The sequence below is a fragment of the Gracilinanus agilis genome, chromosome 6 (assembly GCF_016433145.1).
Source record: "Gracilinanus agilis isolate LMUSP501 chromosome 6, AgileGrace, whole genome shotgun sequence".
NCBI classification, from domain to species: domain Eukaryota; kingdom Metazoa; phylum Chordata; class Mammalia; order Didelphimorphia; family Didelphidae; genus Gracilinanus; species Gracilinanus agilis.
The window spans coordinates 279218949-279234168 of NC_058135.1; positions in this window are offsets into that span (position 1 = coordinate 279218949).

Here is a 15220-nt window from a genome sequence, read left to right on the forward strand (position 1 = left end):
CATGGAATCACAAAGAGTTAGGCATGGCTGAATGACTGAACAGTGAAATCACTGTGTCCTACATATCACTTACAACTTGAATCAGAGAATCTGAATTCTTCCTCTCAATCTGGAACCTAGAATACATGCCCCTTTTTTATCTTCCTGCATTTGATCTTGTGATTTGTAATTTTTTAAAATTTGTGGGGAGGGGTCTAGAAATTTCTCACAACTCTATCCCTTCATCATTGATTTATTTTTTATTTATTAAATTTCATCTTCTTATATAGAAACAATTTTTGACAACTTTTCATGTCATTTTATGATTCAGATTCTCTCCTTCCCTCTCTTCCTTCCCAAAATGGCAAATAGTGTGATATTCTAATGCTTTCATGCAAAATTCATTTCTATATTCCCCATGTTGTGACTGAAGACATACATCACATATAAAATTAAAAGAAAAACTCATGATGGAAATAAAATGAAGAATGGAACCCTTTGATCTATAGTTAGATTCTAACAGTTCTTTCTTTGGTTGTAGATAGTGTTTTTTAAAAATCATTAATCCCTTGGGGTTATCATGGAACTTTATTTTGCTGATAATAGTTTAGTACTTCACAGTTGATCATCATACTATATTTTTGTTACTGTATATACTGTTCTCCTGGCTCTTCTCATTCACTTTGCATCACTTCATATAAATCTTTCAGGTTTTTCACTTAATCCTGTTCAATGTTTCTTATGGTGCAATAGTTTTCCATTATTACCATATACTACAGCTTCTCCAGCCATTCTCCAATTGTCCATCCCTTTGTGGGGGATATTTTTTGAAGGTCTGTTTATTTTTTCAACTTATATTCTTAGAGAGTTTCATGAAGTTAGAGGGTAGACAAAGAAGTTTAATTAATTACACATGGCCACATCTCTAATCTGAGAAGCTTAAACTGATTCTTAATCATTTGTAGTGATACTATTCAATTAATTAATTAATACTATTTAATTTAATTAATACTATTTAATTAATTAATTAATGGTTAATTGATTTTGTCCTGTAACTGCCCAAGTCATGGTTCTCACTCTCTACTCTTAGTTCAGAATTCAGTTGATCTATAATGGATTACATTTAGAAATCCAGTTCTTTGGAAGATTTCCATTCTATTCTTTCCTCAAGGAATTCTGCAAATTTTAGGGCATGTGGTTTGGCATAAGAAAAGGAAACCTGTACCTTTACACCTACACCAAGCTATTCTTCAAGGATGACTGGTTTGCTGTCTAAAGAAATCTGGGCCCTTATCTTTAGCCTTCCAGATGGACTCAAACAATGGACACTTCAAGAGGGAAAAAGGGGGTTCTTGCTAGCCCCTCATTACAAATTTTCAGTCAATCATATTGTTCCCCATGTGTTAGTTATGTAACCAATCATTTTGCCCTCAACCTCATGATGTTCTGTTCTTTGTTCTGTACTTCCCAAGACCTATAAAATGGCAGCTGATCTTTTGTTTGGATCTTTGGTTTGAAATGGAGGCAACCAATGACATTTTTATTGACAGGTAGCATGCCCTTGTTAGTAAAATGACATATTTTTCAAAGAAAAATGTCTCAGTTGAACTTTTTAAAATAGAATAATAATAAGCAAATGGACACTGCATAGGTCCCAAAGTTTGAGTTAAAATACCTAATTTTGGCTTTTTTACAGGTAAGATAATTGTATTATATTCAGGTTTGCATGGAATTATTATTCCTTGCTCAATTAATGAATTTTTCACTGGGGTAATTCCCTCAGTTGACTCTTTTGATAGAGGATACTAAGGAATGGAAGGAAGTAGACCATATTTTGTCTTAATTTGAACAGGAACAGCTGATTTAAGTAGGCCTACAATGGAAGAAGTTGTGGCCCAGAAAGACTCAGGTATATCAACTGGGATTTCAAAGATGGGAGGCTCCTTTACCTCCTGACTCTCTAAAAGAAGTACAAGGAGCAAATTTAAAGATTCCTCAGGCAATTCTAGCATCATAGAGCCATCTTGAGTGGCTCTAAGTTTGCATAAAAGATCTCTCCCTAACAAATTTATAGGGAAACCAGGCATAAATAGGAAAGAATATTATACTTATAAGGGTCCCACAGACACCATTTGAGGGGAAAGTTTTGGGACCTTTATAGGTGCTCCTGATATACCTACTACATTTAAAGAGCCAATAGAATCACATTCAGAATCAGATTTACTCACCAATACCAATCTGGAAGCACCAATGTCTAGAAGGCAATCATAATATGTGTTTCCAGCATTCAGGGTAACATGAAATTCATTACTATGGGGTAGGGGGGAGAATAGACTGGGATAACTGGCATTAAAACATCAGGGTCTAGGGATATCGATTTACTGACTATCATTTTAAATAAGGAAAAATGTTAGAAGTATCTTTCTTCCTCACATTGATCTTTAAAGTACAACCTTTACAAGTCCCACACTTCATTTATCTCTCAAGGATTTGTTATGGTTGTCAATCATTTTTCAGTCATGTCTGACTCTTTCTGACCCAATTTGGGGTTATCTTGGAAAGATCCTAGAGTGGTTTGCATTTCTTTCTCTAGCTTATTTTACATATAAAGACATGAGTCAAAGAGGGTTAAGTGACTTGCCCAGGATCTCATACTCAATAAGTGTCTGAGGCCAGATTTAAAATCAGATAAAGGATTCTTTCTGACTTTATGCCCTGTCATCTATCTACTGTGCTGTACAGCTGCCTCTTATTATTATTGAGGTCTGTAGATTTTTTTTTATCAAAAAGCTAAATGTCTAAACCATGTCACACAACTATAGCCCCTATTCCATGAGATGATTTGAAGATCAGAAAGTCTTAATTCATCTTTAAGGGACTTTTAAAAGTAATTCTTACAGTAGAAAGTAGCATGATATGGAGCAGTGTGGTCAAACTCAAATAAAAATATATCCCGATGGAGAGTCTATTTTCTTACAACACCACAAATTAACACTATCTGATGTTGGATTGTATTTATATTTATTTCATTAAAAATTTCCCAGTCATTTTATTCTCCTTTGTTATGGATACTGAGACTTTGAAACCTCTGATGTGCAGTACTGGAGCTCATTCTCATGTATATTTCATTTGTTATATTACCTTGTGAAAGTAAGCTGGACACTCTATGAAGTGATTTGGGGCACATAATCTTTGAGCTACAATCTCAGATGACTGTTTTGAGAAAAGTCCTGCTGGAAATAATGAGAGTATTCTCCTCCAGTTTATGTTATTGTCATTATTGTTGTTGTTGTTACTGTTATTATTACTCTGATCTGCAAACCCAATTTTTTTTTCTTTTTGGAAAAGAGAGCTTTTTATTGTAGTGGCTTCTTCTCCTGAGGCACATATGCAACTTCTTTGTGACTTATTATTTTATTTTACTTTATTTTATAAAACCTTACCTTCCATTTTGGAATCAATACTCTGGATTGGTTCCAAGGCAGAAGAGTGGTAAGGGCTTAGGCAATGGGGGTCAAGTGACTTGCCCAGGGTCACACAGCTGGGAAGTGTCTGAGGTCAGATTTGAACCTAGGACTTCCTGTCTCTAGGCCTGGCTCTCAATCCACTGAGCCACCCAGCTGCCCCCTAATTTATGATTTTAGAGGCTTGCCCCAGGCATTAACTAGGGACCATGTAGTCATTCAGAAGTATAGAAAGGTAAAATTAACTTGTCCCACTCTTTTTGTCTCCTAAAAGGTCTTTCAATTTTTAAAACTCAGTTTGACTTGAGGACTAAAGCTCAAAATGTCTCTCCCCTAAAGGCTATACTGGGCCCTCTCTTCTTTTGTCTAGATGTAAAAACTGGCAAAGTGGAGATCAACTCCTTTTTTGTTTATCTATAAATAAGAATTCTGTAGGGTGGTGAAGTATTCCCTGCGTGTCTTGGCATCTGGAAGAATTTCTTCTTGTCCTAATTGAGGTCTGAGCCCTCCAATCAGAGAGGCACTGTGTAGCAGTCCAGGCATGTATAAACCTTGGTTATATTTTAGGGATACTCAAAAAACACACTTATGAGCTATGTGCTCATTTTTACCAGGCTAAGTTCTATGCCCTTGGCTGAGCACTTCACCTTGTCTAACTTGGGACCCAGCCCTGAGGCTAGGGAAGACTGACCAGATATCTCAGTATCTTTGTTTTACCAACAACAATTAATAGACATAGCTACAAGACAAACACATATGCCTTAGGCCATATGTACTCTTGATTTTGGGCCTTAGCTACACCTATTGCTTTAGGATCCACAGTGTGCATCTTGTGATGATTACCTAACTTGTCAGACCACCTTTGTCCCTTCCTCCTTTCCTTTTTGTAACCCTACTAAAAATCAGAATGCCTAAACATGAGGAAACTCTTCACCACCAGAGTTCTATTCCATGAGATCTCAATTCCACTTAGAGCCCACTTCCTGTAAGGACTATGATGTTGCTGCAATTCTCTAGTCTTTGAGTCTTTCTTTTCTTATTGTGTCCTTCTCTCTTACTACCATCGGAGGAGCTCTTCTGCTGGAGTCCAGGTTGTTGAATCCTTTATCTCTGAGTCTTTCTTCCTTTATTGTTTCACCTCTCCTTTTCCCTCATCACCCATTCTCCTTCAGTCTTCAACCTTCCTTCTGAGTGTTCATGCACATGCATATATATTTGTTGGGGATACTGAACCCCAACACCCTGGAAAGGGAAAAACATGAAGAGCATATATCTATGGAAGCAGCAGGAATTTAGGGCTTTTTCTAGGAACCTCATACTCAGAAGGCCATATTGTGAGGAATAAAAAGAATTCATGTGTTCTTCTCAGGGTGGACATCCATCTTAGACAGCCATTAGGGAATGAAAACCTGTTCAGGATTACAGAATAACACTTCAATGACATTTCATTATTGCCACAGACCCAGTGAGTGGGGAGGCCTCTTATCTCAAGGAAGAAAATAATTAGGCTATACTACCTCCTTATCTTCTCAGATCTTTAGAGCCAGAGAAGTCACTCCGGAGGACATGACTATCTCTCCATAACCTTTCCCCTCCCTAGTGGAAGCTCATGATGAGCTCCTGTTATGTATCTTGCTGTTTTCTAATTGGGTAGACTTTTGTGCCTAGATTGCAAGTTTGACCCCCAGATAATGGGATATCGACCAGATATCCCTACTTCAGGAATCTATAAAATGTTTGTATCTACACTCATGCATTGGCATTGCCACTAGGGCAATTTCCCTTTCCTCATGAGAAAGAATAAAGACTATGTCTTATGCTATCCACTACTCTCTGACTACAGGTTTGTAATTGTAATTTGGGTGGGTAGTCATTTCATTTTGTCCCACTCAATGTGCAGTCTCATTCTGGGCTTGCTCAGTTGCTCTAGGAAGATCTGGAAGAGCTGGCTGACCAAATGGCCCCAGGCACTCACTCTTTCTGCTAGCCAGCCAAGCCCTTTTTCTTTCCCTCCCTCTATCTTTGTCTCTCTGCTATGTAGCCTTTGTCTCATTCTCTTAACTTCTCTGGGCTTTAGTTCCCTTTATCAGTAAAACAAGGAGATGGCCCTTAATGATCTCTTAGGTCAATTCTAGCTCAAAACCCATGAATCTTTAAAGACTTTTCATGGAAATACTTGATCTTTATTTTTCTTGGCCAGGTGTTCCTATTACCACTTTTTGTATGTTAATTAAATCAGTTTGATAAGTATTTATTAAGTTTAATAACTCTCTGTGAACTGGGCATTATTCTGGGTTCAAAGGATACACAAATGAACAAACCAACACAATTATTGTTCTTGAGATTATATTCTATTGGGAAGGAAATAATATGTACTAAATAAATCAATAGGAAAATATGCAGAGTCTATAGAAATCATTCAAGCAAGAAAGGATATGCTCAGTCTAGGAATTGATAATTGAGAAGTATTTTTAAATGAGCTGGAAATTCTAAGAGGAAGCATTAATGAGATAAAGCATGTGTAAGGGGATATAAATGGGAGCTTGAGGTGTCTTGATTAAAATTCTCTGGAGACTATGTATTAATTTATAATTATTTATAAGTAAGAGAAAGAGAGAGAGAATGTGTGTATGTGAATCACATGATCACCTAGCCACACCTAATTAATTTGAGTTTGCCACGCTAGTCTCTGTTCTGTCTCTTTTGCTAGACAAAAGATGTTCCTGCTTCTTCTGTCCCTTCTCTTAAAAAGCCATTGATGTCACTCCTCCTGGGTCTCTCTGGTTGACAGACAATCTCAATCTGGGTCAGAACCTCGTCTTCTGATTGCCGAGAGTTAATGTGGACTAGAGGCCAGTGAGCCAAGAGGCCTTTGGCATCTTCCCATAATAAGCTTGTGTGCCCAATCACATGGTAGGACTGATACCAACCAAAATGGGTTTTCAAAAGGAATAAGGGGTAGAACTTACAATAAATTCACCTAGTGCAAAGGCACATAAGTGGGAGATGGGAGATCATGGATAGGGAAATGCATATAGATCAATCCGCCTGAAATATGGAATACAGGGTAAGAGCCTAATTTGAAAACAAGCTAAAGAGATAGGATGAAGAGGCGCACCAATCAGAGTAGTCCTTTTCTCTCAGTAACTTCTCTCTTGTGTATTTAGGCTATACTTCTACTATTATTGCTAAATGGAGGTCAAAATAATCTCGTTCAGTGGATGTGCTACACAGTTGTTTTTTTTTAAACCCTTGTACTTCGGTATATTGTCTCATAGGTGGAAGATTGGTAAGGGTGGGCAATGGGGGTCAAGTGACTTGCCCAGGGTCACACAGCTGGGAAGTGGCTGAGGCTGGGTTTGAACCTAGGACCTCCTGTCTCTAGGCCTGACTCTCACTCCACTGAGCTACCCAGCTGCCCCCTACACAGTTTTTTTTAAATGTACTTTTTCATTATTGAGATTTATCTCTTTATTGCTATATACTATGACCACCAGGCAACTGTGTGTAAATTCCATCATTCCATCATAATATCCAGTGGATACGATCATCTGACTAGTGGTTCCTAAGTCTATGCTTTTCTTTTTTTCTCCATTCACACAGGAAATATTTTAAGTCTCCATTTCTATAGATCACCTTTTCTGGTATATTCTACCCTTCTTGTTCTGACAAATACCTTAGTAATTAAGTTGTCTTTGTTGTAGGATTTGATGTCATTTTTTATCATTTTTACCATATTGAAATCCTACATCATCATGATCATTGCCACTCTAAGGACGTTTAGCTGAGGTCTACTTTTTCCACTTGTGCTTTCCACCACACAGTGGTGTCTATATTCTTTGGAACAGTGGTCTTTCCGAACTTAAAACATAGCTCTAGTCATTCCATGGACACAGACAAAATGGCATCTGTGTTCTGAACCATGATCATCCCAATGTTGAATCCTCCAGTCGTCAGCCTGAGGAACAAGGAATTCAACAATGTATTCAGGAAACTTCTTGAGGGGACAAAGTCTTTCTTAGGCCTCTTCTTTTAATTTAGAAGAAAATCTTTTAAGAATTTATCCTATACTTGGCTTTTGCAAGTAAATACTCTCTGAGACCATGTCCCATGTACCTTCCATGTTTCAGGAGAACTGAATTCTTCCTCTTTTTCTTGAACCTGAGAAGCATCTTTTCTGGTTTTTATCAGCTCATTCTCTGTTATCTACCACATTTAGAAATTTGGGCAATCCAGACATTTTCTTAAAACTCCAGACTTATCTAAAGGATAACTTTTCAAATTTAAAGAAAAAAAAAAGACCAGTCAATTTTTTCAAAGGAGATTTTTTTAAGTCCTAAAGCAGAGAGGAGGCATGCTCTACTAGAGTGGAAAGAAACCTTGTACATCTGCCATTTCCTCTTTTTATGACCCTGAGCAATTTAGTGATCATCATGTCTATATTTGTTATTTCAGGGTTTGCTGAGAAGTTCAATTAAAATTAAACTATTAGCTCCATTTTTAATTTTCTTTTTAGGAAAGATGCTCACATAATGGCAATAGAAACATAGAACTCCTGTTGTGGTAGCACCCTTTGCTTACACATATAGGATATCCCTAAAAAACAATATTCTTAATTGTCTGGGGGATCTGAGAGGTTAAATTCATTTCATATGGTTAGAATTCAGTTATATATAGAACCTAGCATAGGGCCTGGCACATAGTAATAACTTCTTAATGTTTGGATAATGATTGAGTGTATGCAGACCAATCATCTCTTATGACATGTAATTTCAAACTTTTATGCAGTGGAAATAAAAGCTTTTAGTTAGTTTTATAGGCCTCTATACAATACACTTTGGTTTTGTCTTTGTGTTTTCACTTCTAAATTATCTTTAAGAAACAAATTTACTATCACAGAATTGGAAACAGTCTCAAAGAACTAGAAAGTTGAAATGGATCTCATTGGCCTTACAGTCTAAGCCATATATACAAAATGAATCTCCTCTGTAACATTGATGGCAAGGAGTCATACAGGCTCTCTTAAAAGATGCACAAGGAGATGAAAACCATTGCCAAAAATTTAATCCATTCTCAATAAAACAACTGAGGCAAAGCTATGTGAAAGAGAATTCTTTATTGTCTATCCTGAGTTAACATTAACTTAAGTATAAGCTTGAACTAGGTGCAGGAGCTTGCAAACCACTTAGTGAATTCACACCCTTACTTAGTACTAGGTGAGAAGCCAGCAAGATACTTGGAGAGCTCCACCTTTTTTCTACCTCAGTCAGAAACTTGTGAATTCTTTTAAGAGTTCATACCCTCAGAAACTGTTCAATCAGGAAACTAGTGAACCCTTTTGGTGAGAAATTTACCTTCAGAAGGTGCTAAGTTGATCCCACAGACATTTACCCGAGCAGTGCTAGACAATTTGGAAACTGTGATTGACCCCTGTGAAGAAGGGAGGAGAAAAGAAGTCATCATAAATGCAAGCCCTGAACTCAGTCTGGGGAGATGGTCTTGGAGAAGATTGTCTGAAAAGATTGTCTTTTGGAGATAGTTTTCTAACTGGGAAAGTCTTTCATCTTCAACTTGACTCTGGAGGAGCTCCAGCTGAGGACTGCTTTCTATTTCCTGTTAGGACTTCCACATGGGTGAATGAAAAATGCTGACTTCCTTTCCCTGGCTTGTTCTGGAGGTACTAGCCTTTGGAGAGGCCCCTTGTCTTGGAGGAGACCTCAAAAATGGCTAAAACCCTTGGTTAATTTACCTCTGGGTCCTCTTTGCTGTGGCCTCTTAAGTCCTCCCTGGTTCTTACCAGGTGGAATAAATATCTGCTCTCTTTGATTTTCTTACTTTCACTCTTTCTCCTTTTGTCAATAAACTACCATAAAAAGTTATTTGGAATTGTGTAATAATTCATGGTGATCATACTCATATAAATTTAGTCCAACCTTTTAGTTTTATCTCTTACATGCTGGCCCTTATAGCTTCAAGCCAAAAACTATTAAAGCAACCTGGTCCTCTTTAATCAATAGGACCCCAGATCTCACTCATGATCTGAGATGCTCTTTCCCTCCAGAATGCAGATTTTTATAATCCATATTGCATAGATAGTCCAGATGGTACAGAATAAGATACAAAATTTCACTGAGGGTTACATAGTAACATTGGTGGTCCCAAGACAATAGCTCAGACCCAATGGACAGAATCCCACCTCAAAAGTTGGACAACAGAGAAAAGTGAGAAAGGGCCAAGGTGCATCTAAAATAATTAGGAGATTTTCCATGAGTGATCTTAAGTGGAAAAAGATAAGTGTTTTCCTCACCCGCAGAAGGGGCAGCATGTCTCCAAATGTTGACTAAAGGGTCATAAGATGCGCATTACAATGTTTATCTATTCATGTTTGGTACCTGGAAAAAAGTCAGATGACAGAGGTCTAAAGGTCCAGATGATCCTCTTCTCTGTGTCCTCTGGCTAAGACATTTTTATAGTTTAAACAAATACACTCATGATTCTTAGTGTATAGCCCAGGACTTCCCCATACCAGATTTCCTATGAGTACTTTAGTTTGGCTTTCATTTTGACTCCCATATCCCTAAGATTGAAAGTAAAATCAGACCAGGGAATCACATATTTTCCTTTTACCTCAGAATCTAGTCCCTTCTCTTCTATAATATGGCAATTTTCTGTAGTCCTGGCTGCCATTGGGTAAGTGCTATATTGCTGCAATTGTCCTGAAGACTCAGAGGACATAAATCACATTAATTAAGTCTTACTGGTGACTCAAGGACCTGTTATGGGTTTATTCTTGTTTACTCATAATTTTATACCATAAGATTTTGATATATATTTTTTCCAGAATTTAATTATTTCTCTTTTTTTAATGATTTATTAATATTCATTTTTAACATGGTTACATGATTCATGCTCCTACTTTCCCCTTCACCCCCTGCACTCCCCCCACCCATGGCCGATGCACATTTCCACTGGTTTTAACATGTGTCATTGATCAAAACCTATTTCCAAATTGTTGTTAGTTGCATTGGTGTGGTAGTTTCGAGTCTACATCCCCAATCATGTCCACCTCAACCCATGCGTTCAAGCAATTGTTTTTCTTATATGTTTCCTCTCCTGTAGTTCTTCCTCTGAATATGGGTAGCATTCTTTACCATAAATCCCTCAGAACTGTCCTGTGTCATTGCATTGCTGCTGGTACAGAAGTCCATTACATTCAATTTTACCATAGTATATCAGTCTCTGTGTACAGTGTTCTTCTGGCTCTGCTCCTTTAGCTCTGTATCAATTCCTGGAGTTCTTTCCAGTTCACATGGAGTTCCTCCAGTTTATTATTCCTTTTAGCACAATAGTATTCCATCACCAGCAGATACCACAGTTTGTTCAGCCATTCCCCAATTGAAGGACATACCCTCATTTTCCAGTTTTTTTGCCACCACAAAAAGCGCAGCTATAAATATTTTCATACAAATCTGTTTATCTATAATCTCTTTGGGGTACAAACCCAACAATGGTATGGCTGGATCAAAGGGCCGGCAGTCTTTTATAGCCCTTTGAGCATAGTTCCAAATTGCCAGCCAGAATGGTTGGATCAGTTCACAACTCCACCAGCAATGCATCAATGTCCCAATTTTGCCACATCCCCTCCAGCATTCATTATTCTTCCCCTTCTTTCATTTTAGCCAATCTGCTAGGTGTGAGGTGATGACTCAGAATTGTTTTGATTTTCATTTCTCTGATTATTAGCGATTTAGAACACTTTCTCATATGCTTATTGATACTTTTGATTTCTTTACCTGAAAATTGTCTATTCATGTCTCTTGCTCATTTATCAATTCGGGAATGGCTTGATTTTTTTATACAATTGTTTTAACTCTTTGTATATTTGAGTAATTAGACCCCTGTCAGAATTTTTCGTTATAAAGATTTTTTCCCAATTTGTTGTTTCCCTTCTGATTTTGGCTGCATTATTTTTGTTTGTAAAAAAGCCTTTTAGTTTAATATAATCAAAACCATTTAATTTACATTTTGTAATTTTCTCTAACTCTTGCTTGGTTTTAAAATCTTTCCTTTCCCAGAGATCTGACAAGTATACTATTCTGTGTTCAATTAACTCATTTATAGTTTCCCTCTTTATATTCAAGTCATTCACCCATGCTGAATTTATCTTGTGTAGGGTGTGAGATGTTGATCTAAACCTAATTTCTCCCATATTGTTTTCTAAATTTCCCAGCAGTTTTTGTCAAATAGTGGATTCATGTCCCAAAAGTTAGGCTCTTTGGGTTTATAATTATTTCTCTTTTGTTTGTGTGCTTGCACATGTTTTTTATTTTCTTTTGACAATTGATTCATATACCCCTTAACACAGCCATGCATCCCGGGGTGATCCTGGTGTTGGTCAACACCCTCCTCAGGGGGGATTGTATAATTATCCTAAAATCCAAGGTTTGAAATTTTTTGGAGAAATTTCAGGAGAAGAAACTCACCAACCCCAAGTCAAGAGAGTGAATCTTTTGAAGAAGGTGCCATAAGGAAGCCAATGGAAACCTCACAATGCATCAAAAAATCCAGAGTGAACTTTGGGATATAATGAACTGAAACAAAGTGGGTTGAATGTATTTATTCTGAATGTAAACTCTTATGCCAAAGGAGAATGCCCCCTAATTGGCTTTTTGTCAGTTCATCTATCAATCATTGTTTCTATTTTCCTTCTCTTTTATTTCCCTCTTATCCCCATATTGTTGTGATTTAGAAAGTGCAATATTCTATACACCACTAGTAAGAGAATCTTTAGAAATATAAAATGGTTATTTGAAATGATTTATTGGGGAGATGAGGCATGTTAATCTTCCAAATCCCTCAATTGTGGAGATTTCAACATGTTTGTCTCCTATGTTATAAGTTAATGATTTGGGGTATAGAAGCTTTGAATTGATGAAATCCTCTGAGAAAAAGAAAATATGCCCTGATTAGTGGTGCAACTAGGCAGAAAAATCTTTCTCCTAGATAAGAAGGGACTTGTCCAGAAAGGTGCCAAAGAAAAAATAACAAAGGACCCTTGGTGGATGATTTCATTGCTGAACACTTTCTCCTATCCATCGTCTTGACAACTAGTAAAGGACAGACAAAATTACCACATACGCTGTTCCATTTATAATAAAAAACACAACCTTAATGAGTTGGCTAAGATACTAAGGTTTCCATAACAAGACTTTCTATCATGCCACAATGACTTTTTTCTTAAAAACATATAATAGAGGGCCACCAAAAAGGTGAAGTTCATTATATAAAAGATTTTTGAAAGCCAAAGATATAAAAAGAAACAATTGGGAATTAGTTAAAATATAGACATAAATCACAGAATAGAAAAGGAATAATCAGAAAAAATGGAAATAAAGAATAAAATTGTTTTATTTCTTGACTCCATGAACTTTCTCTGATTGTTCCCCAAGCTCTAAATACATATTTTCCTTCTTCATCCTTCCCTGCTAGCTTCCTTGAAGTTCCAACTGAAATCCCATCTTTTACATGAAGGCTTTTCTAACCCCTTTAATTCTAATGCCTTCCCCCTAATAAGTATTTACTATTTATTCTATGTTAAAAATACATCTCCTACCCACAGCTTTGAGAGGTAAAAGATCTTCTATGTTTTAATGTATAATCTTTAATGTTAAGGTTTCAAATCTATTCAAAAAGTATTACAGACTATGGTGTAATGTCTTAGTATAAACATAACTTCTGCCAGACTGCTTTCTAGTTTTTCCTAGCAGTTTTTAACAAATAAGGATTTTTTTCTCTAGATAATTTTATATTTTCTGTAAAGTAAACCAGGTATCCTTGAAAGAGAGTTTAGTGGAATAAAGACATCAGCTCTGATTCCCTTACTTTAACACTAAGGTCTCTTAAAATCCTTCAGGCAAGAAGAGTTGAATATTTTTAACTTAACCCATCACAGGACAGCTAAATTCTGAACTAAGACCAGAGACAAAAACCCATAAATTAGGACAAAAGAAATAACAAGATTAATTAATTGTAAATAGGGTCAATAAATAAGTGATACAGTGACACTATCAATCTTCCCAAAACAATTGATAAGGAACAAGTCCCCCAAAACACCAAAATACTCATTAGTGATTCTGAAGATATCAAAGAATTGGAAGCTAGATGCCCACCAACAGATGAAGGGCTAAAAGAATTGTGGAACTTGATTACAATGAAATATTACTGTAGTATAAGAAATAATGTGGCTAATGAATACAAAGAGCTGATGAATACCATGGAGAAAATGTACGGAGGAACAAATTTGAACTTGATATTGGGGAAAATTTCTAATCCAATACTGCTGAACAAAACTGAAACAGGTATCCTCAAGAGGCAGGGAATTCCCCTTCAGTTTAGATCTATATTTAAACAGAGGCTAAATTTCTTCTTGGGAATGTTAAGAGTAGAGAGTTGCTTTGTGTCTGAGTTAAATTATAAAACCACTGACGTCTCTTCTGTAGGATCAGAGAAACTATAGAAGGCAATGTAGTCTCCCTAATCCCAGGTGTTTGGAGACACACACACACACACACACACACACACACACACACACACACGCAGGCTGACTGGAAGGGAGGGGCAGGAACTTGAGGAGTACTCCTTCACCTCCCCCTCCCACTAAGCAGTTGGAAAGTCAGTTAACAGTTTGGTAATGGTGGACAAACTGGCTTGATAACTTCTGGGCCAAAATGGTAAGAGGGGAAAGACTAAATTCTTTTCTTTTTAATTTTTATTTTTAGAAAAAATTTTTCATGGTTACATAATTCATGTTTTTACTTTATCCTTCACCCCTGTAGCTAACTCATATTTCCACTGGTTTTAACATGTGTGGTCAGTCAAGACTTATTTACATATTATTGATAGTTACATTGGTGTGGTACTTTCCAGCCTATATCCCCAATCATGTCCTCATCAACCCAAGTGTTCAAGCAGTTGTTTTTCTTCTGTGTTTCCTCTCCTGTAGGTCTTCCTCTGAATGTGGGTAGCATTCTTTTCCATAAATCCCTCAGAATTGTCTTGGGTCATTGCATTGCTGCTAGTACAGATGTCCATTACATTCTATTTTACCACAGTGTATCAGTCTCTGTGTACAATGTTCTTCTGGCTCTGCTCCTTCCACTCTGCATCAGTTCCTGGAGGTCTTTCCAGTTCGCATGGAATTCCTCCAGTTTATTATTTCTTTGAGCACAATAGTATTTCATCACCAGCATAAACCACAATTTGTTCAGCCATTCCACAATTGAAGGGCATACCCTTGCTTTCTAGTTTTTTGCCACCACCAAGAGCGCAGCTATAAATATTATTGTACAAGTCTGTTTATCTATGATCTCTTTAGGTTACAAACCCAGCAATGGTATGGCTGGATCAAAGGGCAGGCATTCTTTTATTGCTCTTTGGGCATAGTTCCAAATTGCCATCCAGAATGGTTGGATCAGTTCACAACTCCACTAGCAGTGCATTAACGTCCCAATTTTGCAACATTTTTTTTAATTAAAAAAAAAATTTATTGCTTCCCTCCCCACCAGTCAGTTTGTTTTCCTTCCACTTCTCTATAGGGTGTGAATCAATGATCTGACCCTATGGATCTGATTTTCTTCTCTAAGTTGATTTCAATGTACTTAAGTATTGAATATTTCTTATCTCTAACCTCTTTACCCTTACAGTGCATTGTTATTTTTCCCTGTTGGTCCCACGTGCTTCTTTATGGAATATAAATTTATTCCTTTTTATTTGTTTTC